The 27,853-nt window shown below is 35.8% G+C and overlaps 2 long non-coding RNA genes across 7 annotated transcripts in view; one reads left to right on the top strand and one right to left on the bottom strand.

Annotated features, from left to right (window-relative positions):
* The window catches only part of LOC140533915 (uncharacterized), a 141,218-nt gene that overhangs the window by 14,558 nt on the left and 98,807 nt on the right, over positions 1-27,853 (top strand). For 2 of the 6 annotated variants that reach the window (XR_011977105.1, XR_011977104.1), the window contains exons 3-5: positions 7,536-7,595; positions 14,550-14,620; positions 16,389-16,449. This is a non-coding gene — a long non-coding RNA (uncharacterized lncRNA). Of the gene's footprint in view, positions 1-7,535; positions 7,596-14,549; positions 14,621-16,388; positions 18,404-27,853 lie in introns of those variants that run through there. The other 4 variants (XR_011977100.1, XR_011977101.1, XR_011977102.1 and 1 more) reach the window with 3 other exon arrangements.
* LOC140533916 (uncharacterized) lies at positions 14,394-16,842 on the bottom strand. Its single transcript, XR_011977106.1, has 2 exons — positions 16,752-16,842; positions 14,394-14,566 (listed from the first exon to the last, which is right to left on the bottom strand). It is a non-coding gene; the product is annotated as an uncharacterized lncRNA (long non-coding RNA).

The following is a 27,853-nucleotide window of genomic DNA, read 5'->3' as shown; positions in this document are numbered from 1 at the left end:
TGTCCTCAGTGACCCAGGAGCAGATCTCAACTTGAAAAGTCACAAAATAGGATTGAAAATGAGAAACAAACAGAAGAGAGTCCTGACCATAGAAGGTTAGTGTGGTGATAGAGAAGATCAAATCACAAGCTCAGAAGAGGACATCAAAATACCTTTATGTAAAGTGTCAAAGGAAATCTGACTTGGTCTCAAATGCAAAAAGTTCTCTTGGAAGAACTCAAATGGGTTCTGAAAAATCAAGTAAAAGAGGGGGAAGAAAAATGAGAAGCAAAATGGAAGTTATGAAGGAAAATTATGAAAAAAAGAGTTAGATTAGAAAAGGAAGTACAAGTGCTGACTGAACAAAACAATGCCTTAAAAAATAGAATTTGCCAAATGAAGAAAAGTTCACTGAATAAACAACTGCTTTAAAAGTAGAATTGGTCAAATAGAAAAGGAGATAAAAAATCTCACTGAAGAAAATAATTCTTTAAAAGTTAGAATTGGGCAAGTGGAAGCAAATGACACTATGAGACATCAAGAGTCAGTCAAGTAAAATCAAAAGAATGCAAAAATAATAGAAAATGGGAAATACCTCTTTGGAAAAACTACTGGCCTGAAAAATAGATCCAGGAGAGATCAGTTAATAAAAATTGGATTACCTGAATGCCATAATCTAAAAAAGAGCCTGAACAATATCTTTCAAGAAATTATCGAAGAAAATTGCCTTGATTTCCTTGATTTGGAGGGCAAAATAGCCATTGAAATAATCCATCAATCACCTGAAAAAGATCCCAAAATGAAAACACAAGAATTAGAGTAGCCAAATTCTGGAATTTCCATGTTAAAGAGAAAATACTTCAAAGCAACCAGAAAGAAAGAATTCTAATATCAAGAAGTCACAGTCAGTGTCACACAGGACGTAGCAACTTCTCCAGGAAATGACTGGGAGGCTTGGAACATGATATTCTGGACAGCAAAGAAGCTTGGATTACAACAAAGTAAATAACTTGACCAGCAAACCTTAGCATAACCTTTCAAGAGAAAAGATGGACATTCAATGAAATATGGGGAACTTTCAAACTTTCCTGTGAAAAGATCAGAACTGAACAGAAAATCTGATCTCCAAATACAAGACTCAAGAGAAGCACAAGAAGATAAACTGGAAAGAAAAAAACATATTATGTAATAAGAATAAATTGTTTACATCCCTACATGGGAAGATGATACTTTTAACTCTTGAGAGGTGTATGTCTATTATGGCAGTTAGAAGGTATATACATATACATATATATATACACACACACATATATATATGTATATGTATATATATAGGTATAAGATAACTTTAATGTGATGATATGAAAAAAAATTAAGGGTTGGAAAAAGATTGTACTTGGGAGAAGAGGAAATGAGGATGTAGAAAGGCATAAATTATATTACATGAAGAAGCACAAAAAATCTATTGTATAGTTGAAGTAAAGAAGGGAGGGAGTGAGCATTATTTGAACTTTATTCTCATTGTATGTGGTTCAAAGAGGGAATTACATACATATTCATTTATATATAGTCATTTATCTCCCACAATAGGAAAGTATGAGGGGAAAGGGGAAAGAAAAGGGAAGGGGAACTGAGAGAATGGAGGACAGAAAAGAGGGCAGAAGCAGGAGAGGTAAGGAGAAAGAAAGAGGGGGGTTGATAGAAGGGAAGGAAGATTGAGGAAAATAGTGGTCAGAATTTAAATATAGGTGAGGAGAGGACAGAGTAAAAGGAAAGAGAAAAGGTTTAAGCAAGGGGGAAAGGAGGATGAAGTGAAATACACTATAAACATAACTGTGAATGAGATAAACTCTCCCATAAAATGGAAGTAGATAGCACAGTGAATTATAAACCAGAATCCTACAACATGTTCTTTACAAGAAACATATCTGAAGCAGAGAGATAGATGCAGAGTAAAGGGAAAAGGCAAGAGCAGAATATATTATGCTTCAGTTGAAATAAAAAAATAAAAAGTAGGGGTGGCAACTCTGATCTCAGACAAAGCAAAACAAAAAATAGATCTAAATAAAAAAGATAAGGAAAGAAACTTCATCTTACTAAAAGGTACCATAGACAATGAAGTAATATCAATACTCAACATATATGCACCAAGTAGTATAGTATCCAAATTCTCAGAGGAGAAGTGAGTTATGGAAGAAAAAGACAGCAAAACTATACTAGCAGAGGACCTGCACCTCCACCTCTGAGAAGTGAATAAACTGAAAACAAAATAAACAAGAAAGAAGTTAAGGAGATGAATAGAAATCTGGAAAAATTACAAGATAGACCTCTGGAGAAAACTGAATTGTCATGGAAAGATATATACCTTTCTCTCAGTGGTACATCTCACCTCAGACACTTGACACTCACTAGCTGTGTGACCATGGACAAGTCACTTAACCCCAATTGCCTCATCCTGGGTCATCTCCAGTCATCCTGATTAATACCTGGTCACTGGATTCAGATGGCTCTGGAGGAGCCGTGAGGTTGGTGACCTGTACAGCCCTCACTCACTCAAAAAAAGTCAAGTACAAGTCATGTCATTATTTCTCTGATGGCATGATCTTCTTCAGCAATGAAGGATGAACACACATGCAACCAACACAAAAAATGACCATGTATTAAGGCACAGAAACTTCACAATCAAATGAAGAAAGGCAGAAATATTAAATGCATCCTTTTCAGATCATAATAAATAAAAAAATGTGCATAATAAAGGACCATGGAAATATAGGCTAAAAAAATAATTGGAAACTAAATAATCTAGTACTAAAGAATGGGTTGGTCAAATCATAAATCATAGAAACAATTATTGATCAAAGGGAACAACATTAAGAAGAAGATAACATCCCAAAACTTAAGGCACAAAGCCAAAGCAGTTCTTAGGAGAATTTTTATCTCTAAATGCTTACATGAATAAAATATAGATCAGTGAATCGGGCATGCACCTAAGAGACCCAGAAAAAGAGCAAATTAAAATATCCCCAATTACATATCAAATTAGATATATTGAAAATCAAAGGACAGATTCATAAAATTCAAAGTAAGGAAACAAAATAAAAAAATAAAACTAAGAGCTGGTTTTATGAAAAAACAAAGGAATAGATAAACATTTATTTGATTTGATTAAAAACAAGAAAGAAGAAAACCAAATTACCAGTAGCAAATACGAAAAGGGTGAATTGACTACCATTGAAAGAGAAGTTAAAGTAATAAATGGGAGTTCTATGGCTTCGCTGTAGGCCAACAAATATGACAAGCTAAGTGAAATGAAAGAAGTAAAATATTTAACCCCAATTTAGAAAAAAAAATTGACATCAATGAAATCCCTAGGAAAAAAGAAACCATAAGGGCCAGATGGATTTACACAGAAATCTAACCACACACTTAAAGAGCAATTAATTCCAATACTATATAAACTATTTGGAACTATAGGTGGAGTCTTACCAAATTCCTCTTTATAACACACATACGGTACTGATACCTAAACCAAGAAGAGTCAAAAGAGAGAGAAAATTATAGGCCAATTACAGGCTAATCATAGGCCAATTTCCCTAATGAATATTGATCTAAATTTTAAATAAAGTATGAATAAAGTGACTACAGCAATTTATCATGGGGATAATACATGATGACCAAGTGTGATTTTTACCATGCATACAACACTAGTTCAATATTAGGAACTTTATGAAAATATTTGAGTATATCAGTAATAAAATTAATAGAAATTGTATGATACTCTTGATAGATGCAGAAAAAGCTTTTGACAAAACATAGCAGCCATTCCTATTAAAAACATGAGAGAACAAAGAGAATAAATGGGATTTTCCTTAAAATGATAAGCCGTATCTATCTCAAACCATCAGCAAATATTATATGCAATGGACATAAGCTAGAAGCATTCCCAGTACAATCAGAAATGAAACAAGGATGCTCATTATTCCTACTATTATTCAATACAGTTCTAAAAGTATTAGCTTTAGAAATTAGAGAACAAATAGAAATGGAAGGTATCAGGATATTCAATAAGGGAACAACACTATCACTCTTTGCACAAGATATGATGGTATACTTAGAGAATCCTAAAGAATCAACAACAACAAAAAAACTTCCTTATCAAGTTTAACAAAGTTGCAAGATAAAATAAATCCACATAAATCACTAGCATTTCTATATATGACCACCAAAGCCCAGTAGCAAGAGATATAAAGAGAAATTCCATTCAACATAACTGTATACCATATAAAATACTTGGGAATCTATCTGTCAATACAAAACCAGGAACTATATGAACAAAATTACAAAACACTTTTCATACAAATAAAGTTAGATCCAAACAATAGGAAAAATAGCAATTGTTCATGGGATTGGCTCAGCTAGTTTAATACAAATGACAATTATACATACAACAATTTACTTATTCATTTTCATACCAATTACAATGCCAAAAAATTATTTCATAGAGCTAGAACAAATAACAACAATAACCATGTAGAAGAATAAAAGGTCAAGAATAGGAAGTGAAATGATGGGGAAAAAATCCAAAGAAGATGGCCTAGTTATACCAGATCTGAAACTATATTATAGAGCAGCAATCATCAAAACTATTTGGTACTGGCTAAGAAACAGAGTGGTATATCAGTAGAAGAGATTAGATACACACAAAAAAATAGCAAATGACTATATTAATCTACTATTTGATAAACCCAAAGACTCCAATTTCTGGGATAAGGACTCATTATTTGCAAAAAAAAAAAAAACTGCTGTGAAAACTGAAAAGCAACATGGCAGTAACTAGGCATAGATCCAACATCTCACACTGTATCCAGGGATGGGGAACTTGTGGCCTTCCTTGGGAGTAGCCTTTTGACTGAAACCAAATTTTATAGAACAGTTCCTTTTATTAAATGGATTTTTTCTGTCAAATTTGAATTCGGTCAAAGGACTGCACTTGAGGATCTAGAGGGCCACATGTGGCCTTGAGGTCACAGGTTCCCAATGGGTACTTGATTTAGACAAAAAGGGCAATACTATAAACAAATCAGGAAGGCAAAGAATAGTTTATCTGTCAGATTTATGAAGAAGAATTTATGACCAAACAAGCGAAGGAAACAGGAAATGCAAAACGGATCACTTGGATTATATTCAATTAAAAAGTTTTTGAACAAACAAGATCAATGCAGTAAAGATTAGAAGGATAGCAGAAAGCTGAGAAACTATTTTCATAGCCTCTGCTTCTGATAAAGGTTTCATTTCTCAATCAATAGAAAACTGAAAATCATAAAGGACTTTCTAAAGTTGAACTGTTTACATTCTTACATGGAAAGACAATATGTATAACTTGAAACTTTTCCTCAGTATTTGGGTAGTTGGAGGGATTGTACACACACACACACACACACACACACACACACACACACACACATATATATATATATATAAATATATATAATATACATAGATATATAGATAGAGAGCTCAGGCTGAGTTGATTAAGAAGGGATGATATCTAAAAAAATAAAATTAAAGGATAAGAGGGGAATATCTTGGAAGGAGAAAGGGAGGAATGGAATGGGGTAAATTATCTTTCATAAAAGAGGCAAGAAAGAGCTTGTTTAATGGAAGAGAAAGGGGAGGAGGTGAGAGAGAAAAAGTGAAGTTTACTCTCTTCACATTTGGCTTAAGGAGGGAATAACATGCTCCCTAATTTTGGTATGAAAATCTACACTACATCGGGCAGGGGAGGGAAGAGATGGGGAGACAATTTGTAACTCAAAATTTTGTGGAAATGAATGTTGAAAAATAAAAATTAATAAACATTTAAAAATTTGAAAAATAAATAAATAGAAGACTGAGTCTAATTTCTAAGAATACATCATTCCCCAGCTGATAAATGGTCAAAGGACATGTTTGCAGATGGAGAAATTAAAGCTATCTATACTCACATTAAAAAATAAATAAACTAAATCACTGTTTATTAAAAAAATACAAATTTAAAAACTTTGAAGTACCACCTCACTCCTATCAGATTAGATAATATGGAAGAAAAGGGAAATGATAAATGTTGGAGATGTGGGAAAAATTGATACACTAATGCATTGGTGGTGGAGTAGTGAACTGATAGAACATTGTGGAGAAAACTTTATTACTTATTCAGTGGAGGAGAAAATGGAGGAGGTAAGAGGGAAAAAAGTGAAATTTACTCTCTTCACATTTGGCTTAAGGAGAGAATAACATGCTCACTCAATTTGGTATGAAAATCTATACTACACGACAGGAAAGTAGGAAAGAAGGGGACAAGTGAGGTGAGGGGGATGATAGAAGGTAGGGTAAATGGAAGAAGGGTGTAATTGGAAGTAAACACTTATGGGGAGGGACAAGGTCAAAAGAGAGAATAGAATAAATAAGGGGCAGGATAGGATGGACGGAAATATAGTTAGTCTTACACATGCCTAAAGGGTTATAAAACTACATAGTTTTGCATCTAGCAATATCACTACTAAGTCTGTATCCCTAAGGGAATCACAAAAAAATGGGAGAAAAGGACCCACATGTACAAAAATATTTATAGCATATCCTTTTGTGGTGGCAAAGAATTAGAAATTGAGGAGATGCCCATCAATTGAGGGATGGCTGAACAAATTGTGGCATATGAATTATTGAAATGCATTATTTTTCCATAACACATGATGAGCAGGCACATTTCGGAAAAACCTGGACTTTCATGAACTTATGCCAAGTGAAGTGAATAGAACTAGGAAAATATTGTACACAGTAACATCAACATTGTGTGATAATCATTTATGAATGACTTAGAGCTTCTCAACAATACAATGATACAAAACAATTGAAAAAATTAGTGATGGAAAATGCTAACCACATCCAGAGAATGATGCATGGAGCCTGAATACAAACTGAAGCACACTATTCTCACATTTTTTTTGTTTTGTCTTTTCTTTCTCATGGTCTCCCCCTTTTGTTCTGACTTTTCCTTCACAACATGACCAATGTGGAAATATTTACATGATTGTACATATATAAGCTATATCATATTACTTGTTGTCTTGGGGAGGGAGGAGGGAATAAGAAAGAGGTATAAAAATTTGGAACTGAAAATCTTACAAAAATGAATGATGAAAATGACCTTTACATGTAATTCAAAAAAAAAATTAAGTGTTAAAAAAATAGAAAGTAAACCTAAGTTTGCTTTCTTTCAATTATGAAACTGAGAAAAGAATATACAGAACACATACAAACACACCCATGGGCACACTCATTATGTTGATCAAATGATGTGGAGACTCAGAAAATTATAATTAGTTTTACAAATATATGGACAGACTCTCCCTCAATCAATTGGATTCATTTTCTGATGTCCTTACACATTGCCAAGAGAATTACCAAGACAATACCAAGAGACAGAGTGGTTGTGATGTCCTCTTTAGAAATGTCATGTTCATACATTTGACATTTTAAAATGAGGAATTATATTTAAAAGTTTTTACTCTTTGTTCAAGGTTGGTTCCCTATGTGCAAAGACACTGAACACAGAGAAGAAAGTTCTAGTGATAGTGATGGTGAGTTTCTCCACTTTATTTTTATACTTGCTCATGTTATCACATGTTATTGTAACAGCCTAATCTAGCAAAATTTCTTCAGAATGACATATACTGAAGAATTCCCCTCTAAATGAATATCCCGTTAACCATGCTTAAGTAACTGACTTGGGAAAATTTCTCTTTTTTTCTTTAACCTGTGCAGTTTTATTTGAACTGGTCTTAGTGTACAGGAAAAGCTCCTCCCCTCCCCCAAGTACTGTCACCAATCTCATAGAACTAGCAGGGAGACTATAAAGTCTTCATTCACATCTATCTTGGGGGCAGGGAGGGAATTTAGGGGGCCATTCAATATGGCCAACAATTTTTTACAAAATGGAATAAGTATTAAGGTGGAAGACAAAAAAATTTTTTTGTTTTGTTTTTGTTTCTTTTTTCCACCATAACTAAGCAGTTTATTTGTCATGCACTTCACTAGACAGTTCACTGATGACAAGAGAGCTACTGGGAAGGTTGCTTTTATTTTTTTTTTTTTTACTATTTTATTTGTTTTCAGTTTTCTATAATCACTTCGATGTATCTTAGATTTTTCCCCTCTCTCCCCTCCTTCCCTTCTACCCCCCCCCCCACTCCATCCTGGAGACAGCATACAATTTTATATAGGTTCCACAAATAGATTCCTATTAAATACATTGTCATGTTGCACAGAAGAATTAAAATGAATGGGAGAAATCATGAAACAAACCCAATCATAATACAAAAGAAAACAATCTGCTTCATTTTGTGATCAAATTCCATAGTTCTTTCTCTGGATGTGGAAGGCATTTTGCCTTAACAGACCATTGGGAATTTTTTAAGTCCTCGCATTGCAATGAAGTACTAAGTCTACCAGAAAAATTCCTTGCACACTGTGGTTGTTGCTGTGTACAAAGTCCTCCTGGTTCTGATCCTTTTACTTAGCATCAGTTCATATAAGTATTTCCAGGCCTCTTTGAAGTCTTCCTGTTCATCATTTATATAGCACAATAGTATTCCATTATATTCAAATACCACAATTTATTCAGACATTCCCCAATTGATGGGCATCTCCTTGATATCCAGTTTTTGATCACCACAAAGAGAGCTGCTATAAATATTTTTGTACATGTGGGACCATTTCCCATTTTTATGGTCTTTTGGGGATACAGTCCTAGAAGCAGTATTGGTGGGTCAAAGAGTACGCAAATTTTTGGAGCCCTTTGGGCATAATTCCAAATTGCTCTCCAGAATGGCTGGATCAGCTCACAGCTTCACCAACACTGAATTAGTGTTCCAACTATCCCGCATCTTCCCCAAAATTTATCATTTTCCTGTTTTTTCATGTTAGTCAATCTGGTAGGTATGATGTGGTATCTCAAAGTTATTTTGATTTGCATCTCTCTAATCAATAGTGATTTAGAGCATTTTTTCTTGTGACTATAGATATCTTTAATTTCTTCCTCTGAAAACTGTTTATTCATACCCTTTGACCACTTATCATTTGGGGAAGGGCTTGTATTCTTGTACATTTGACTCAGTTCTCTATATATTTTAGAAATGAGGCCTTTATCACAGACACTAGCTGTAAATTTTTTCCCCCAGTTTTCTGGTTCCCTCCTAATCTCGGTTGCATTGGATTTGGTTGTGCAAAAACTTTTCAATTTAATGTAATCAAAATTATCCACTTCACACTTCATGATGCTTTCTATCTCTTGTTTAGTCAAAAATTCTTCCCTTCTCCATAAATCTGATACAGTATTCCTTGCTCCACTAATCTGTTTATAGTATCAATCTTTATACCTAGATTATGTACCCATTTGGACATTATTGTGTACAATATCAGGCATTGATTGGTCTATGCCTAGTTTCTGCCACACTGTTATCCAGCTTTCCCAGCAATTTTCATTGAACAGTGAGTTCTTATCCCAGAAGCTGGAGTCTTTGGGCTTATCAAACAGTAGATCGCTATATTCACTTACAACTGTTTCTTGAGTACCTAACCTAGTCCAACAGTACATTGCTATATTCGTTGACTACTGTGTCTTGAGTACCTAACCTATGCCATTGGCCAACCCTTCTGTTTCTTTTCCAGTACCAAGTTATAATTGCTGCTTTATAATACAATTTGAGATCTAGTAGAGCTAGACCACCCTCCCTAGCATTTCTTTTCATTAGTTCATTGATATTCTGAATCTTTTGTTCTTTCAGACGAATTTTGATATTATTTTTTCTAGCTCTAGAAAATAATTATCTGATATTTTGATTGATATGGCACTGAATAAGTAAATTAATTTAGGTAGAATTATCATTTTTATTATATTGGCTCCACCTACCCACAAGCCACTGATGTTTTTCCACTTACTTAGATCTGACCTTATTTGTGTGATAAGTGTTTTGTAATTGTGTTTATATATTCCCTGCATTTGTTTTGGCAGGTAGACTCCCAAATATTTTATAGTGTCTACCCTAGCTTTAAAAGGGATTTCTCTTTTTACTCTTGCTGTTGGGCTTACTTGTGTGGGTTTATTTTGTAACCTACAACTTTGCCAAAGTTGTTTATTATTTCAAGTAGTTTTTTACTTGATTCTCTGAGATTCTCTAAGTATATCATCATGTCATCTGCAAAGTTTCTTCTTTGCCTATTCTAATTCCTTTAATTTCTCTTTTTTTTATCTTATTGCTACAGCTAACATTTCTAGTACCATATTGAATAATAGTGGTGATAATGAACATCCTTGCTTCATCCCTGATCTTATTGGAAATGCATCTAGCTTATCCTTATTGCATATAATGCTTGCTGAAGGTTTTAGATAGATACTGCTTATTATTTTACAGAAAGTTCCATTTATTCCTATGTTTTCCAGTGTTTTCAATAGGAATGGGTGGTTTTTTTTCAGGATTACATAATTTTCATGTTAAGCAATACTAGTACCTTCTTCCCTCCCCCTTCCTCATCTTTTATTACTTAGCTCCTTTGCTCTAGCAGAGGACAGCCTTCACGAAGCCTATAACTGTGTACCAATGCATTATACAATATTTGGATTGACTATTTTAAAAAATGTACAACCAGAGTCCTGAAGATGCATTATAAAACTTTGGGGATGTTTGCCTCCAACATATTTAGACTGCTCATCACCTTCATCATTTCAGTTTTTAAATCCTGAGTCAAGAGTCAAAAAACAAAAACAAAACAAACAAAAAAATAAAGCCATGTCAATCTCATCTCTTTTTTGGGGCAATTATTATGTCACACTCTTTCGACAAAGACCAAGGGAGCAATTGCACATATACAACCTAGAGCAAATTGCTTACCATTTCAGGAAAAGAGAAGATAGGAAAGTACAAAAATTTGGAACTCAAAACTCAGTAAAATTGACTTGTAAAAATTATCTTCACATACAATTGGGGGAAAATACTAGTAAAATAAAGGTATGATGAACTTGGCAAGCAAATAAAACAGGGGTGTAATGATAGACCTGAGAGAATTGCCTGGGGTGGTAAATATGACTGCAGTGACAGAAAGAACACCCAGATAAGGAAACTCCTTCTGTTATTGCCTTTGGGCATCTTCTCAACATATTTTAGTGTTAGGTGTTTACAGCAAAGACAGTAGAACTGAGCATTCAAGTTGTGTGTATATAAATATATATATATTAGGCAGAGATAGGAAAGGATGAACTCTGTTTTTCCTGACCCAGAAAGGGGTAGCTACTCCCCTAGAAAATTGTAGTGAGTAACTTCACTGGTCTGAACTTCTGTTTTTTCATCAGTACAATGAGAGGGTCCAAAGAGACTAAATGGCCTGTTTCTTTGTTATCTCCTGTCCAGCTCTAGAATATTACCACCATTCTGGCAATTTCTGTGAAAACCAAGCTCTTTTCTCACACTAGGACCTGAAATGAAAAACAACCATTTCCATTTTCTCCCCTTTCAATGCTAAGTAGCAGTTTTTAAGCTATCTCTTCAATAGTAACTATTTTGAAGATTTTCGAATCATGAGTTGGGTCAATACTGACAAAAGACTGATATCACTACTGAAAAGGAAATTCCCATGGCTGGTTAGACATATATTCAGAAAGTGAAAATAGTTTTAAGGGACATATGGCCTCCCTCAACCCCTATCAGTTGGAATCCTCTTCCAGGAATGCTCTGGAATGATGTGAAGGGTCATTGTGTTAAAATCTTTTCCCAAAATTGCAGATTTGTTAGTTATTTTAAAAAACAGGACTTCATTTAAAATGTATTTACTTGCTATTCTAGGAAGGTCAAGCTGTGCCTAATAACAGAATTTATAGAAAAGCCCATGTCTATTATGAGTGGCAAGTTTCTTCACTTTTTGCTCTTGCTGGTTTCATTCTATATAGAGTTGTTGGAGGAACCTTGAGATGAAAACCAATTTTAGTGCAATAGATTCTTTACCAATTGGAGTTTAATCTAGTGACTGATTTCAAAATGACATTCTTTGAGAAATTTCCTTTGTAAAAGAATAATAAGAAATCACCATTAGTCACCAACTTAGGAATATTAAACATGGACAATCCATGCTTTGGAACTTCCAAAGGACACTCTAATCCCCCACCAGAAGAGTCCTTCACTGCAGTTGGCACCAGAGTTACTGCTACATGATCATTTCTAACTTTGCACCTTGCTAACTCAGCGTGACCAATACCACCTAGAGCAAAGCTACCATTTTTACTTTTCTCTTAGTGCCTAAGGTACTTTGGTGCTTCTGTTCAACTACAACATGCATGAAGGAGACTTTTGTAGACTATTCCAAGAAAATGCTTTTCATAGTATTATATGAGTAAAGACTGTGGCCATCTTCATCTTCCTTTCTTAGTCCTCCTGGAAGAGTCGATGTCTTCTTCATGCTTGCTGAACTGATTTTCATTCAACAGGGGAAGAAAAACCTGAGTTACACAGTGATGATAGAGAAAATTTTAACTTTCAACCCTTTTCTACTTTGAGAATTACCTGTACTTGACTTAATAGTCATGATGAGAACTGACAAACAATCCCCTTGGGGGAATGTAAAGAGGGGTTGTAAAAACCTGTGATAATACTCATAGTTAACATTAATAGAAAGATTGAAGGTTTTCCAAGAGCTTTACCTGAGTTATCTTCCTCTATTGTCACAACAACCTTGGTGTGATCCTATTCTTACCTTAATTTTATAGATATGGAAAGAGCCTGAGAGGCCAAATGACTTGCCCCCAGTCTTATAGCTAGTTACTCTCTAAGGCTGGATGTAGAGTTAGATATTCCTAACTCTAACTTCAGTGCTCTGTGCAATTGGATCTCTGAAAGAATACTTTTATTTCAAGGATTTTAGTTGAATGCCATTTGACATATAGATTTGTTGATATAAAAAACTGACTGGGCTCCTATGCCAGTTATTAGATAGATGACAATTTTTGCAAAAGGTTGTTGGTGAAACTTTAATTCTCTTCTGGGTGCCCACATATACCTGTACTTGTACATGGTGGTGTCAATCCACACTGTTCTCCGTAAGGGATTAATTATCCAACCAAGCCTAGACTTACAAGAGCCAACACTGGGGAATAAGGAACAGCCTGAGCATAAGTGATGCACCTCCTTGTCTTTCATTTCTGAGGTTACTAATGATGAGCATCATTCTAATGACACCATTAACTTGGGGTTAGGCTACTTGAATTTTATGCTGATCAATTAGTGTTGGAATTACTCAAATTTAGCTTTATTGGTGTTCAACTGGTACTGGAGGGGGAGGGGGTAAAGACTGCCTTGACATAAATCAAGGATGGTTAGTATTATGAGTAAGGCTATAGGTCATAGAGGACAGCCACCTTATCTTGTAGGATAAGTTCCAAGTGGCAGCTATCACTTGTAGATACCATTAGAGCATTTTTAGTGTTTCACTCACACAAAGGAAAAGACTCCTTAAAAGAGAACATCAGTCAAAAGAGAGGCATGCTTTCCTTCTTATGGTAAGATCTTTGGGTGTCTGTAACAAATTCTACTGATCAAAGACATTTTCTCTCGACTTGATTTGGGCTCTTTGGTACCTGTATGACCATATCCATCTGGCTCCTTGTTGTAGAGTCATCTTGGTCACAGAAAATTTTTGTTAGGTGTCTATGTTGTTCTCATATGAGCCATTAAATAAGAGAAAGACTATGAGAATGCTGAGGATTGATCGAGGTCCAAATCTTAGTTCTGCGATTTCTCACTATTAACGTAACCTCTGTTAAGTCATTTAACCTCTCTAGGACTGACTTTCCTCATCAGGACTAAAGACAGAGTAGAACTAGATGATACCCATGATACTTTTCTTCCCTTAAGACAACATTCCACAAGCATTTCAACTTCTAGGAGAGGGTCCAAGGAGCCCTTGTGGTTATATGCAGGAAAAACAATAGTAATTCATATGGAAAATGGGGCCTATAGCAAAAACTGAGTAAATATTCAAGAATTTCCTTTGGAACAGAAGATAAATTTTCTACCAATGAAATAAAAATATTCACCATTCACAGACACACACACACACACACACACACACACACACACTGCATGGCACATATATGCATTCACAGACACACCCACTCAATACACATACATCTATATACACTTGTATACCCTTGCACATACATATATATGCAAACATTCACTCACATTCCCATACAAACATAAACACATTCATAAAGACACATGTATTCAAAAACACAAATACAATTGCATGTATGCATTCACACAAATATCCACACAGACAAACCTACTTGCATACAAATTCATATACACATATACACCTAAAAACACACAAAGTTAATGTATAGTCTTCTAGATCTTATTTTCCTTATGTAAGGCTAGCAGAGTTCTCCTATGTGATGTCTAGACATAATCTGATTAAACCACACATAGTACATTATACATAAAAAGTGCATGAAAGAAAATAAACCTTTTTCTCATCTTGAATTTCAGATGTTTCTCCTGGCTATCTGAAAAACAGCAAATAGGACAAAATGAAAAGCCAGTTTTATCAATGCTGAGAGGTATTTTCATCTTTATTCTTTATTAATGTCATTTTTATCATTTCTTTGCATTCACAATCATTGAACTTTCTCATGGGTGTTTGGCTGATGGAAAAATTTCATCCTTAATGCACATTCATTCTAGTCGTGGAACAAATTTATAGATGAAATTGACAAATAGGAGTAGCAGGAGGCTACCAGTTTTCAAATACAAGACAGTTTCCCATACCAAGATACACCTAAGTTCACATATGTACACACACTTGATTTCACTGAGCTATCCTGTTTTTACACCTCCACATATATACACATTCTCTGACAAATCTTACTCTGTTTTTCATCTGCAGAAATGTTCTTAAATTTGTGGATTTTTCTGTAATGGATTTAGCTTTAATTATCTTTGCATCATGATAGCAAATAGTTTATTCTTTCTTCTTTATTTTTCCTTAGGACGAAGTATGAATCCAGAAAATATGTTGTTGCACACACAACATCCACAAGTTGTACTATTTTTTTCATGTCTTACTATTAGAAAATGGTGAAAAAGCCAGAAATAAAATGGTAGTAAAGTAAAATTTATCCTCATGATTTTATTAGGAAGATTTAAGCCTATGGGGTTTCTCATTGGAATTAATCAGTCAATATTGAGCATTCAAAAACATTTAATAATCACTTCCCATGGGCCAAGCTCTGTGCTAAGTGTGGGCCATACCAAAGATAGTCTCTGCCCTCAAGGAGCTCATAGTCTTATGGAGAATACAATGTGCAAACAGGAGGGAAAAACAAGTTTATACAAAAGGAAGAGAACAGGGAGGGGAGGGTATTTGAGGGAGTATGTGGAAAGTCTTTGAGTAGGAGAGCAGGAGTTTGCAAGGAGAAAGACTGTGAGCCAGATAGCTTACTGAATCACAGTGGTAGACAGAGAACATGAAAATGGGGAACAAGTAGTTTTTCATCTCCTCAACAAGAGTAGGGGGGAGAGGGTGTAGTAAAAGTGGAGCCAGTGCTAGAAAAGTGTGGCCAGGGAAGCTGTATCATCAGGCAAGTATGCTGGGAGAACCAGAAGATGGAAGGAGTGGGAAGAGAGAATCTAAGATGAAATCACATTTGTTATCTATGCAACAGACCCTCCAAAGAGCACAAATGAAAGGGTGATTAGCTTTGTCATGGGACCCTGGGGGGTAGGGGTAGGGAAGGGAGTGCTGGGCTGAGGCACATGGGAATAAGAGAGGCCAGGCAGGGTGAGAGAGAACAAACTTTCACTACTGATAGCTGTGAGAGTTCAGGGTCACTCTCATATGGCTAACATGACCAGTGGGAGTTGGTTATTCATTAAATGAAAAATGTCGACACTTTTCAGTGTGCAGAGTTTTATGATCCCAGGATAGTCCTTTCAAGCCTTTGGCAGATGAAGTGATGTCGCAAGATGTTGTAGCAGAAGGGGTGATACTCTCCTTGCTCCAGGTCAGACCAGACTGGCAACTTGGAAGAATGGCACCCTCTCCCTTCTCCCCAGGGTTGTGACTATTATGAGGGAACAGTGCTTCTCCTCATAAAGGAGGCTGGAGACCAGGCTAGCTCAATCATCACTAAATGATGAATTTATTAAAATCAAAATTTCGAGCTAGCAAACTACAGAGTATTCCTACACGGTGGTTTGACAAACCTGGAACCATGAGCAAAAAGGCAGGTGACAGAGAGTTGTGCAACCAAGAAAAGAAGTCATCTGAATGATGATGGTGGATGGCATGAGGCTAAGCCAGACTTCAGGTTCTGTCTCTACCTACAGGTCCTCCCTCAGCTTTGAAAGTGAAAAATGAAGATCTTCTGTAGCTTTGAAAATAACTAAGGTAAGTGTTTTGAATTGTTCTAAGTCCCACGGTCCAAAGCCTTGTTCCTGACTCTCTCCGTCTTAGGTCCATCACCCTCCAAGTTGTCCCTACGTGAGCCAACAAGCCCCCAACCCTCAGGTGACCCTACTGAAGGCTGTTCTTTCCCACGGGCCCCAAGCTGTCCCGTTCTCCTCAACCCTTCCCCCCAGTCCGCCGCTGTGCTGGGCTTGACCCTCCATCCCTTCCTAACGCCCCAAATGCTTTCAGGTTCAGGTGCACTGGGGGTGGGAGGGCCTAGCACACGCAGCTCTTGCAGTCACCTGGATGCCCCTTCTCACTGAGGTCAAGGCGGGGAACTTCGGGTTGCCCCTTGGGCTGCGGGAACAGAGGAACCTGTTGTGACTCCAGGGCAGAGACCACAGGACGCTAGAGTCCGCTAGCCAGTACATCTGTCTCTCTGTCCCCCTGTCCTCCTGGCTCTGCTGCTCGATAACAAAAGCGTGCCTCACAGCAGGGGGCCGTTAGGGCCAGTTGACTGGTAGGAGGGGAGCGAGCTCTAGTAAGCCATTGTCACGTGGCTTCCAGGGGCGGGGCGTCCGGGGCCGAGGACCAATGAGCGGGACTGCTTCCTGGTAGGCGGGGCAGAATTAAGGGTTTGGAAAAGCGCCTGCGCCACCTGCCGCCGTTGTGGATGCTGCTGCCCGAGCACGTGGTGCCCAAAGTGCCGGCCTTGTTCTCGTGGCTTGAGGCACGCGTGGCCTTGGACTCGGTGTTGAGGGTCAACGACTGCAAGTGCGGGCGCGCAAAGCTGCTCTCGCCTGAGCCCCGTCCTCTCCCACTCCTCCTGGGGCTTTATGTCAGGCGGAGGTGCGTCAAGAGTAAAGGATGCCCTACCGCCAACCTCTCTGTCTCCCCTCCCCCCCCCCAACCTCCCCAGGCTCTTTTCCCATCAGTGGGGGTGGCAGGTGCTGGGGCTTCCTCAGTCACACACTTGGAGCCCCTGGAGACTCAGACACCGGGTCGGTCCTGCCCGTGGTTGGAGCCACTTTAACCCTCCCTTCCCCCAGTAGGATAACTTAGGCAATTGCAAGATGTTCAGGAAGTTCAGTGAGCCCTTGCCCTCTCTTAGGGCCATTGAATGGACTCATGTGACCTTTTAGACCCGGGTCTTGTGATCTCTGCAAAGGACCACCCCCCAACGCTTCCCTTCAGAGGCCGGTAACAAACTGCCCCAGTGTGGTTCTTTATGTCCAGGGTATCAAGAGCTCTATATGTTCTGCGGTGGGGCTGAATACATTTTACTCCTCATATTCTTAAGAAACCATATGATTTTTAAGATAGATACACACACACTCACATTTCAATAAGGTGTAAAAAGCCATTACTTTTTGACACCTTTTACAGCACTGATGGGGTGCTTGTGCTTGGACCCCAGTTCTGAGATCCCTTTTCTTCCCAGCTTCCAAACATTGTCCCTGACAGTTTTCTCCCCCTGCCAAGGACACTGTGCCCAGCAACAACTCCTGAGCTGACCCCAGTGAAACAAACGATCTTAATGCATCACAAGAACAAGCTGACCTCTGAAGAAATTCTCTTGTAAGAACAGGACTATCTCATAACCACAGAAATATCATGTATAGATTCCCAAAGTTCTCATATTCAATCCAGAGGCCATAGTATAAACATCGGATCCCAAAGCATTCCTGCTACAGATGTAATAGACCAAAACTACACCACACCCCTGTGAAACCATTTCCCCTGGTTTCCAGTAGTGAATGACACCTGTGACTAAGGTTGTATGTTCTTGCCTAATTAGCTAGCATATCTGCCAGACAATCCAACTCATTTTCCTATATAACCTTCAGCATCTCTCCTGTTAGGTTGCAAGTTCCTTATGGAATTCAACTTCTTTACGGAGCTCTGCTCACCATATTGGCATTACAATAAACTTTTGCCAACTTGACTTAAAGAATACTTGAGTCCCTGAGTTTATTTCAGACCACCCTCTCCTGTACTTCAGTCCTTGAGGGGTCCCTGAACCTCTTAAACAACATCACCACCATGAAGTAACAGGTTCTCTTCCCAAGACTATGATAAGTTCTATCATTTTTTTTCTTTCAAAGTCTTGCTAGCAATATTTGTTTTAGCCAGCAAAATTAAGATTGAACTTCGTTTTAGAGGGACATATTGTTTAGGGCTGCTAGATGGATTAGTTAATAGAGTGAGTGGCTTGGAGTCAGAAAGACCCAAATTCAAATCTTCCCTCAGAAATATACTGGCTGTATAATCCTGAGCGAGTCATGTAACCCTGTTTGCCTCAGTTTTCTCATCTGTAAAGTGATCTGGAGAAGGAAAGGCAAATCATTACAGTATCTCTGACAAATAAATAAATATATATGTATATATATATGCAAATCAGCAACAATAACAAAAACACCTCATATTCATAATTTGCACAGATGTAGATTTATTGTATATTACATTATATCATGCATTATGTACAAATAGATACTACATGGAAATATATGTGTGTGTGCATAAACACAAATTGATAGCTAAAAGTAATACCTTTTTTAACTTTTTCTAAATTATAGTTTTTCAATTATCTAGTATTTATTTAAATATTCTCCCACTTCCCCTATTCCTATACTCCTAATATTGCAGGGGGAAGGCCCTTGAAACAAATGTACCTAGTTCAGCAAAATAAATTCCTGTATTGGCGATAGTGAAGACTATTTTCTTAAAAGGGGACAGAGAGGCTCTTCAATGTGGTTAAACATAGCTTAGGTTAAGTGATTTTCATTGGACAGTGCATCTAGAAATTATTTGAAAGACAGAAAGTATCACATCTATCCAACTAATAGGTACACTTCACACAACAACAATCTGCTTGGCAAGGATGGTGCCAGTCAACAAACTTATCCATGATTTTACTGAAGTCATTGTTAGTAATCCTGTCAAACTTGTGGATGACATAATACTAAGACAAACCACTAACACACTAGGTGGAAATCAGGAGAAATGAGATCTTAGACTAGAACACTAAGCCTGACAGAATCAGATGAAAATGAGAAGGGATAAGTGTCAAGTTTGATCTTTGTCTTCAGTGTCATCTTCAGAGATACAGCATGTATTCTTATGTGACAAAGGATATCTCCCACACCTGGCTCTGGAAGTCCTTTTTGCCCCTTTCATGGAGGTGTCTCATGAAATTCCCCTTACCTCTAACTCTCTGCTGGACCTGATGATGGTGAGACATGATGATGCCTAGTTGATGGAGTTGTGAACTGATTCAACCACTCTGAAGATGAATTTGGAACCATCAACAAAGGACTAAAAAACTGTTCATGCCCTTTGATCCAACAATATCACTGCTAGGTCTGTATCCCAAAGAGATTTTTAAAACAAGAAAAAAGACCTATGTATACAAAAATATTTATAGTAGCACTTTTTGGAGGTGGTAAAGAATTAGAAATTGAAAGGATGTCCATCAATTGGGGAGTTGCCGAACAAGTTGTGGTATATAATTGTGATGGAATATTGTTGTTCTATAAGAAATTACAAGTAGGGTGCTTTCAGAAAAATCTGACTTAGATAAACTGATGCAAAGTGAAGTAAGTATAACTAGGAAAAAATATTGTACACAGTAATAACAATCAGTATAGTGATCAACTGTGAATGATTTTCTAATTCTCAGCAATACAGTGATTGATGTAAGATAATTCCAAAGGACTTCTGATGAAAGCACACTAACCATCTCCAGTGAAAGAATAGATGGAGACCACATGCAGTTGAGGTGTACTATTTTTAAACTTTATTTTTTAGGGGGAAAAGGATTTGTCTGTTTTCTTTCTTTTTATTAATTAATACATTTTTAGTTTTAAACATTCACTTCCACAAAGAGTTAGAGTTCCAATTCTCCCATTTCTCCCCTCCTCCCACACCAAGACAGCATGCATTTTGATTACACCTTCCCCCATCTGCCATCCCTTTCATTACCTCCCCCTTTCTCTTATCCCCTTCCCTTCTATTTTCCTGTAGAGCATGATAGATTGTTATACTCCATTGACTATTTCCCAGTTGTACATAAAAACAATTTTTAACATTTATTTTTAAAATTTTGAGTTCCACATTCTCTCTCCTGCTCCCTCCCCACCCACCCTGTTTGAGAAGACAACCAATTCCATATAGGTTATACACATATTGTCATGTAAAACACTTCCATTAACAGTCATGTTTGGAAAGACAATATTTCCCTCTGTCCTATTCCAGCCCCTGTTGAATCTGCTCTCTCCTTTGACCCTATCTCTCTTCAAAAGTGTTTGCTTTTGATTACCTCCTCCTTCAATTTGCCCTCCCTTCTATCATCACCTCTTTTATCCCCTTCTGCCCTGCTTTCCTGCAGGGTGAGATAGATTTCCATACCCAGTTGAGTGTGTATGATATACCCTCCTTAAGCCAAATCCGATAAGAGTAAGGTTCACTCATTGCTTCTCTTCTCTCTCCTATTCCCCTACATTGTAAAAGCTTTATCTTGCCTCTTTTATGTGACATAATTCACCTCATTCTACCTCTGCCTTCTCCTTCTCCCAGTATATTCCTCACTCTCCCCTTAATTTTCTTTTTTTAGATACCATCCTTTCATATTCAATTCACCTTGTATATTCCCTCCATCTACCCTAATACTGAGGAAGGTCTCGTGAGTTACAAATATCTTTCCATGTAAGAATATAAACACCTCAACTTTAATAAGACTCTCAGGTTTTTCTTTCCTATTTACCTTTTCATCCCTCTGTTGATTCTTGTATTTAAAAGTCACATTTTCTATTTAACTCTGATTTCTTCACCAAGAATGCTTGAATGTCTTCTAATTCATGGAATGTCCATTTTTTTCACTTGAAGTATTATACCCACTTTTGCTGGGTAGTTGATTTTTGGCTACAATCATAGCTCTTTTGACCTCTGGAATATGAAAGTTCAACCTCCCTGATCCCTTAACACAGACGCTGCTAAACCTTGTGTTGCTGTGATTGTGTTTCCACAATGTTTGAATTGTTTCTTTTTGGCTGCCTGCAATATATTCTCCTTGAACTGGGAACTCTGGAATTGACGACAATACTCCTAGGAGTTTTTCTTTTGGGATCTCTTTCAGGAAGTGATCAGTGCATTCTTTTCAGTTCATTTTACCTTCTGATTCTATAGTATCAGGGCAGATTTCCTTGATAATTTCTTGAAAGATGATGCCTAGGCTCTTTTTGTAATCTTGATTTTCATGTAGTCCAATAATTTTAAAATCATCTTTCCTGGATTTATTTTCAAGATCAGTGGTTTTTCCAATGAGATATTGCACTTTGTCTTCTATTTTTCCATTCTTTTCATTTTGTTTTATAATTTCTTGATTTCTCGTAAAATCATTGGCTTCCATTTGCTCCATTCTAATTTTTTTTCTTTAGCATGTACAATTTTATCTGAACTGGTCTTAAGTCAGTGAGGAGGTAAAACTCCTCCATTCCTCCAAGTACTGGCACCAACCTCATAAACCTCTCAGAGAGACTGTAAAGTCTTTATTCACATTTATGTTGGGGGCAGGGAATAAATATAGGGGACGATTCAATATGGCTGACAATTTTTTTAAAAAGTAACAATTCCTAAGGTGGAAGATGGATTTTTTTTAAAAGAAGTACATAATTTACATGTAAAGCAATACCAATACCTTCTCCCCTTCCTCCCTCTTCCCTCCCCATCTGGGGAGTGAAATCTAGAAAGGACAGCAGAAAGAAATCTAAAAACGTGTCTAGGTAGAGATCTAGAAAAAATATCCCAAAAGAGATATATACAGAGATCTAAATAGAAATCCATGGGAAAAAAACTGGAAAGATGGCAAGAAAAGATCTAGAAAGTGATCCAAAATTTGAGCAAGAAATCTTGACAGAGATCTAGAAAGAGAGTGAGAAAGAGAGCGAGATCTAGAAAGATAACTGCAAAGAAATCCAGAAACCCATCTAGAAAGAGAATAAGAAAGTGTTCTAGAATGAAATCCAGAAATACCTAGAAAGTTATGTGGAATGGGATTGAAAAAAGAAATGTTGAAATAGTTTTTAAAAAGAAATCAAGAGACAAATCCTGAAATAAATCTAGAAAACATCAAGTCAGAGACCCCAAGAGATCTAGAGAGACATCTAGAAAGAGGACCAGAAAGAAATCTGGAAACACCTCTATGAAGACATCAAAAAATAGAGAGGGAACTGGAGAGAAATCAAGAAAGAACTCCAGAAACACAGGCAAAAAGTGATCAAGAAAGTGATCTAGAATCAGATATAGAAATACTTGGAAACTGATGTGGAAAGAGAGAACGATATGTGTAAATATTTTTAAAAATCAAGATCAAATCCTATAATAAATCTAGAAAGAGTTCAGGAAAGACTCGAATAAAAGACCTAGAGAGATCTAGAAAGAGAAATTTTGAAAGAAACCTAAACAGAAAACCAGAAATACAACTGGAAAGTGATCAATATAATGTTCTAGAATGAGATCAAGAGATACCTAGAAATGATGTGGAAAGTGATTGAAAAAGAAATATAGAAATATTTTTTTAAAAGAAATCAAGAAATAAGTGCTGTAATAAAGCTAGAAGAAATCTAGAAAAGGTTGAAGAGACCTAGAGATATCTATAGAAAGATATTGAAAGAAATTCAGAAATAAATATAGAAAAATGTAAATAAAGAGATCCAGAAAACATCTAGAAAGAGATCCAGAAAGAGATCTGGAGATATCTAGAAACTGATCTGGAAAGATATCAAGAGAGATTTATAGATATATTTTACAAAGATATCAAGGAACAATTCATGAAATAAATATAGAAATAGATCTAGAGACATTTGGGCAAGATACATAGACTGACCTAGAGAGAGACCTGGGAAGGAATCCAGAAAGAGCTCTAGAACCACATCTATAAAGAGATCTAGAAAAATCTAGGGATACTAGAGATGTCTAGAAAGAGATGTGAAAAGAAATCCAGAAATAAATGTAGAAATATTTTTTAAAAAATCAAGAAACACATGCTGAAATAAATCTAGAAAGACACCTGGAAAGGGTGGAGTAAGAGACCTAGAGATGGCTAGAGTGAAAGCTAGAAAGAACAGCAGAAAGAAATCTGGAAATATGTCTATATAGAGATTCAGAAAAAAATATCTTGAAAGAGATATATTGAGAGATCTATATAGAAATCCAGAAATAAAAGTAGAAAGATGGCAAGAAAACATCTAGGAAGAGATCCAGAAATTGATCAAGAAATCTTGACAGAGATCTAGAGGTTGAGAAAGCCACATACCAAGATCTAGAGAGAAATCTGGAAAGAAATCCAGAAACCAATCTAGAAAGAAAATAGGCAATTATTCTAGAAAGAAACCTAGAGATATCAAGAAAGCGATGTGGAAAGAGATAGAGAAAGAAATGTATAAAAACCTAAAAAAAATGAGATCAGGAAACAAACCTGGGAAAGGTAAAGTCACAGACGTAGAGAGATCTAGAGGGACATCTAGAAAAAGAACCAGAAAGAAATCTAGAAAAACATCCATATAGAGATTTGGAAAAATATCTAGAAAGAGAACTAGAGAGAAATCTAGAAAGATGTCCAGAAAAACATCTGTAAAGAGATCAAGAAAGTGTTCTAGAATGAGATGCAGAAATATTTGGAAACTGGGTGGGAAATATAAAAAAAAGTAGAAATACTTTAAAAATGAAATCAAGAAATAAATCCCGTAATAAATCTAGAAAGAAATCTAGAAAACGTTAAGAGACCTAGAGACAGCTAGAGAGAGATCTTGAAAGAAATCCAGGAAGAAATTTGGAAAAACGTATATGAAGTGATCTAGAAAAATATCTAGAAAGAAATCTAGAGATATCTAGAAATTGATCCGGAGGTAGGTGGAGAGAGATTTGTAGAATTATTAATATTATATATATACATATACATATATATTTATATAGCATCAAATTGTGAAAAATATATATAAAGAGATCTAGAGAATTTCAGGTAACATACCTAGAGTGTCCTAGAGAGACATCTAGATAGAAATCAGAAAGAAATCTAGAACCACATCTATAAAGAGTTCTGTAAAAAAAAAATCTTAAGAGATCTAGAGATGTCTAGAAAGAGATGTGGAAAGAGATGCAGAAATAAATGTAGAAATAATTAAAAAGAAATTGAGAAATAAATCCTGAAATAAATCTAGAAAGATACCTAGAAAGATGGCAAAAAGTCATCACTGTTGAGGTATCAGATCCTCTGACCACAGAAGAGAGTCTCCAAATCATCACACATTTTCCAGGACTGCAATTCAGCTGTATTATGGTTTAGTTAGGTTTTTGTGGAATTCTATTGAACTGTTTTTTGGAGTACTAGTTCTAAGTGGGGAAAATGCCTTCCCTGTTCCAACCAGTCAATTTACAAAGTAATTTTTGAGATTCAATTGACTTTTCAAGTTAAGGACTACCTATATTTACATACACTAAAGGAACATTTTAAATGAAACTTTGTATTCTAATAATATTAAATGACATCATTTGTGTTTTGTGGGCTGGAACTATTAAATACTTCACTAGCTACTTTACACAGACCTGCAATTAAAATGACAAAGGCATAACAACACTGTAAAATATTTTTTCACAATAAATGTACTTATCTTTTAGATTTTGGATTATATTACTGGAAGGTGTCCCTTTTCTACAAATATCACAGCATAGTCAGAAATCATTTAGGGAATATTCTACAATAAAGTTATATTAGTCAAGAGCTGAGGATGAATATACACCTTTTGAAATAGACATGAAATGCTTAGTGAGGCTGCTATTTCTCTGGTTTTATTTAACAAAATACTGTCGGATGAATTTGATGACATCAAGAATTCTTCTTAGATTGATTTTCTTCTCTATGATTGAAAATAATTTAAGGTAGTGGGTCAAAAATAATCACTTTTTATATGTATAATACTTAAGTTATAAAGAGTTTGGCTTATATATTCTGCTCATTCTCACAGATTTAAAAAACTGTTGAAAACAACAAAAAAAAAGAAATTAAGAGAACATGACAAAGGAGATGTTGTTTACTGGGGGAAATGAAACAAACATATTCTCAAATGGGTTGAGAAATTAATGGGTTAAAATTAAGGTAATTCTTAATGTTGAAAAATATAAAATATTTATCTTTACACTCCTTTTGAAAGAGTTACACTATGTAACAAGTCACTGGACACCAATATCCTTGAGATTTATATCTTCCCCATACTTGGAAGGCCACACTTTTTATTTAAGACCCAGTCATATCATGCTACTCTTAGGAACTCAGTAAACAAGCTTGGGGACTTTATATCTCTGAAAATTCTGGACTTCAGTGACTTTCTATCAAGATTTACACATCAGAAATTTTTCCTCTTCTGCTGTTATAGAATTTATATCAAATAGAATGTAACTAAATATATTGTGTTGAAAGTACTTCTCAAGGATCTAAAAGCTTTGTCAAGTGGGAGAAATATTAGACTTGTTTTGCTCATAAATGGAAGTTGCAAAGACACAAATTTAGATTTGATGTAAAGAAAAAAAAACAATTAGAGTGTTCCCAAAGGGAAACAGATTGTTTGAAGAAACAGAATGCTAGAAAGCCTTTTAGGGGCAGTATTTGCATTGCCTCATAGAACTTCTGAACTCCCTCTGACACTATGCTTCTGTAATCCTAAAGACGAAAAAATATCTCCCCAGAAAGATGACCAATAAGAAGAAACAATTTGAAAAGCAATAGCTCTTTTAAGAGATTTTAAAATGACAAAAAACAAATAAAGCAAAGTTTGATTGCAAGGTGATTACTGATAATATTAAGAAACTTCATAATACAACATAGAGTTAAAAGTTAAGGACATTTTGTGCAAACAGGACTTGAGTTGGTTTAAGAGAAGAAAGGACTCTAGTACTTAGGAGATTTTCATGTCATTCCACCAGTAATTGGGTGAAAACCATTTTACTGCAGTATGACCTATACATTGCTTTACTATTTTAGGAAAGCAAAGATTTTCCCCCAGATTGAAGAATAATAAATTGACTAATCCATCTTCAACTGTTTCTTCCTTTTTTTCAAGATTCTAGTATTTGATGACATTGAGAAATTTCCCCAAGTATATTACCTTACACCACCACAAGTTGAGGGAAAATCCTAAAGAGGTTTTGAAAAACATTATAAGTGTTCAAATGAGGTAACAATGAAAATCCTTAAAGAGTTATGTAAATGCTAACTACCAGTAGTAGTAGTACTATATTGTTCTATAATGTCAAGTGATTCCTTAGAAACATTTTATCTTACTACCATTAATGTTCCTAGATGATATCTGCTATCTGACAGTTCTCATCTATACTTATCGAAAAGAATTAACTTCTTAATTTTTATTGAGGTTTTGCCCTTTGGAAGGCAGTAGTGTCACATTTTTTTTATTTCATTTATTTCAGTCAGTCACCTAGCCCGTGGGTCTGAAGAAAAAGAGGTAGAAGTCCTGTTAAGCTTGTTGGTTTGTTCTGTTGAGGCACTTGGGGAACAGGAAGAGGGCTATTACATGATAGAAGCTCGGGTAAAAGTTGGGTATTCCATGGGTACTGTCACCTGAGTTTTGTAGGTGAGAAAGACATGATTTTCTCTAGCTCTGTTATCGAACATCCCACCCTGTGCCATTCAAATTGACATAAACATATTTGCTTTCTCAGTAAAGTCTATGAAGATCGAATCAGTATTCTCATTAGAATGAAAAAAAGAAATTTCATTTCTTTCCAAATTCTTTTTAAGATTTCTTGCTGCCTTAGGCCTAGCATAACTGAAGAAGAATTTGTTGATCTCCATCTATTATGAATTTTATTGATATCTGCTCACTGTACTAAAAACTGGGCAGAAAAGACATGTGAAAAAATTAGAGATCACAGAAGACAATATGGGATCAAGTAATAAATGTGGATTATACACAGTATCAGAGCTAGTAACATAAGTTCATGGTTTGTCTTTTCAGTCTTAACTTTGTTTTTGATTTGTCAATTTACCTAAATAATAATTTCAGGAAATATATTTTGTAACTGTAATGTAAGGATAATGATACATTTAATTACATCGGAATGAAAAAGAATTTAATTTTAATAGTTTTCTATTAGTATTTTAGTTGAAAGCCTTTATTTTGCTTGTATAATTTACTAAAATGATGTTTTATACAAACAGATTGAAGACCTTAGACAGTGATTGGAAGGAGTATCTTCAATATGTAAACAACTGAAATCAATTAATCAAAGTCTTAGAGAACAGTTATTTTCTGTGAAAATTTTGCAAAAGAACTGTAGCAAGCTGGAAGGGAATAACAGATAATTGGAAGAAGAAGTTAAGTTTAGGCATCATTTG

This window comes from Notamacropus eugenii, chromosome 3 (assembly GCF_028372415.1).
Source record: "Notamacropus eugenii isolate mMacEug1 chromosome 3, mMacEug1.pri_v2, whole genome shotgun sequence".
In the NCBI taxonomy this organism is placed as follows: Eukaryota; Metazoa; Chordata; class Mammalia; order Diprotodontia; family Macropodidae; genus Notamacropus; species Notamacropus eugenii.
This window is presented reverse-complemented; position numbering and strand designations above follow the sequence as displayed.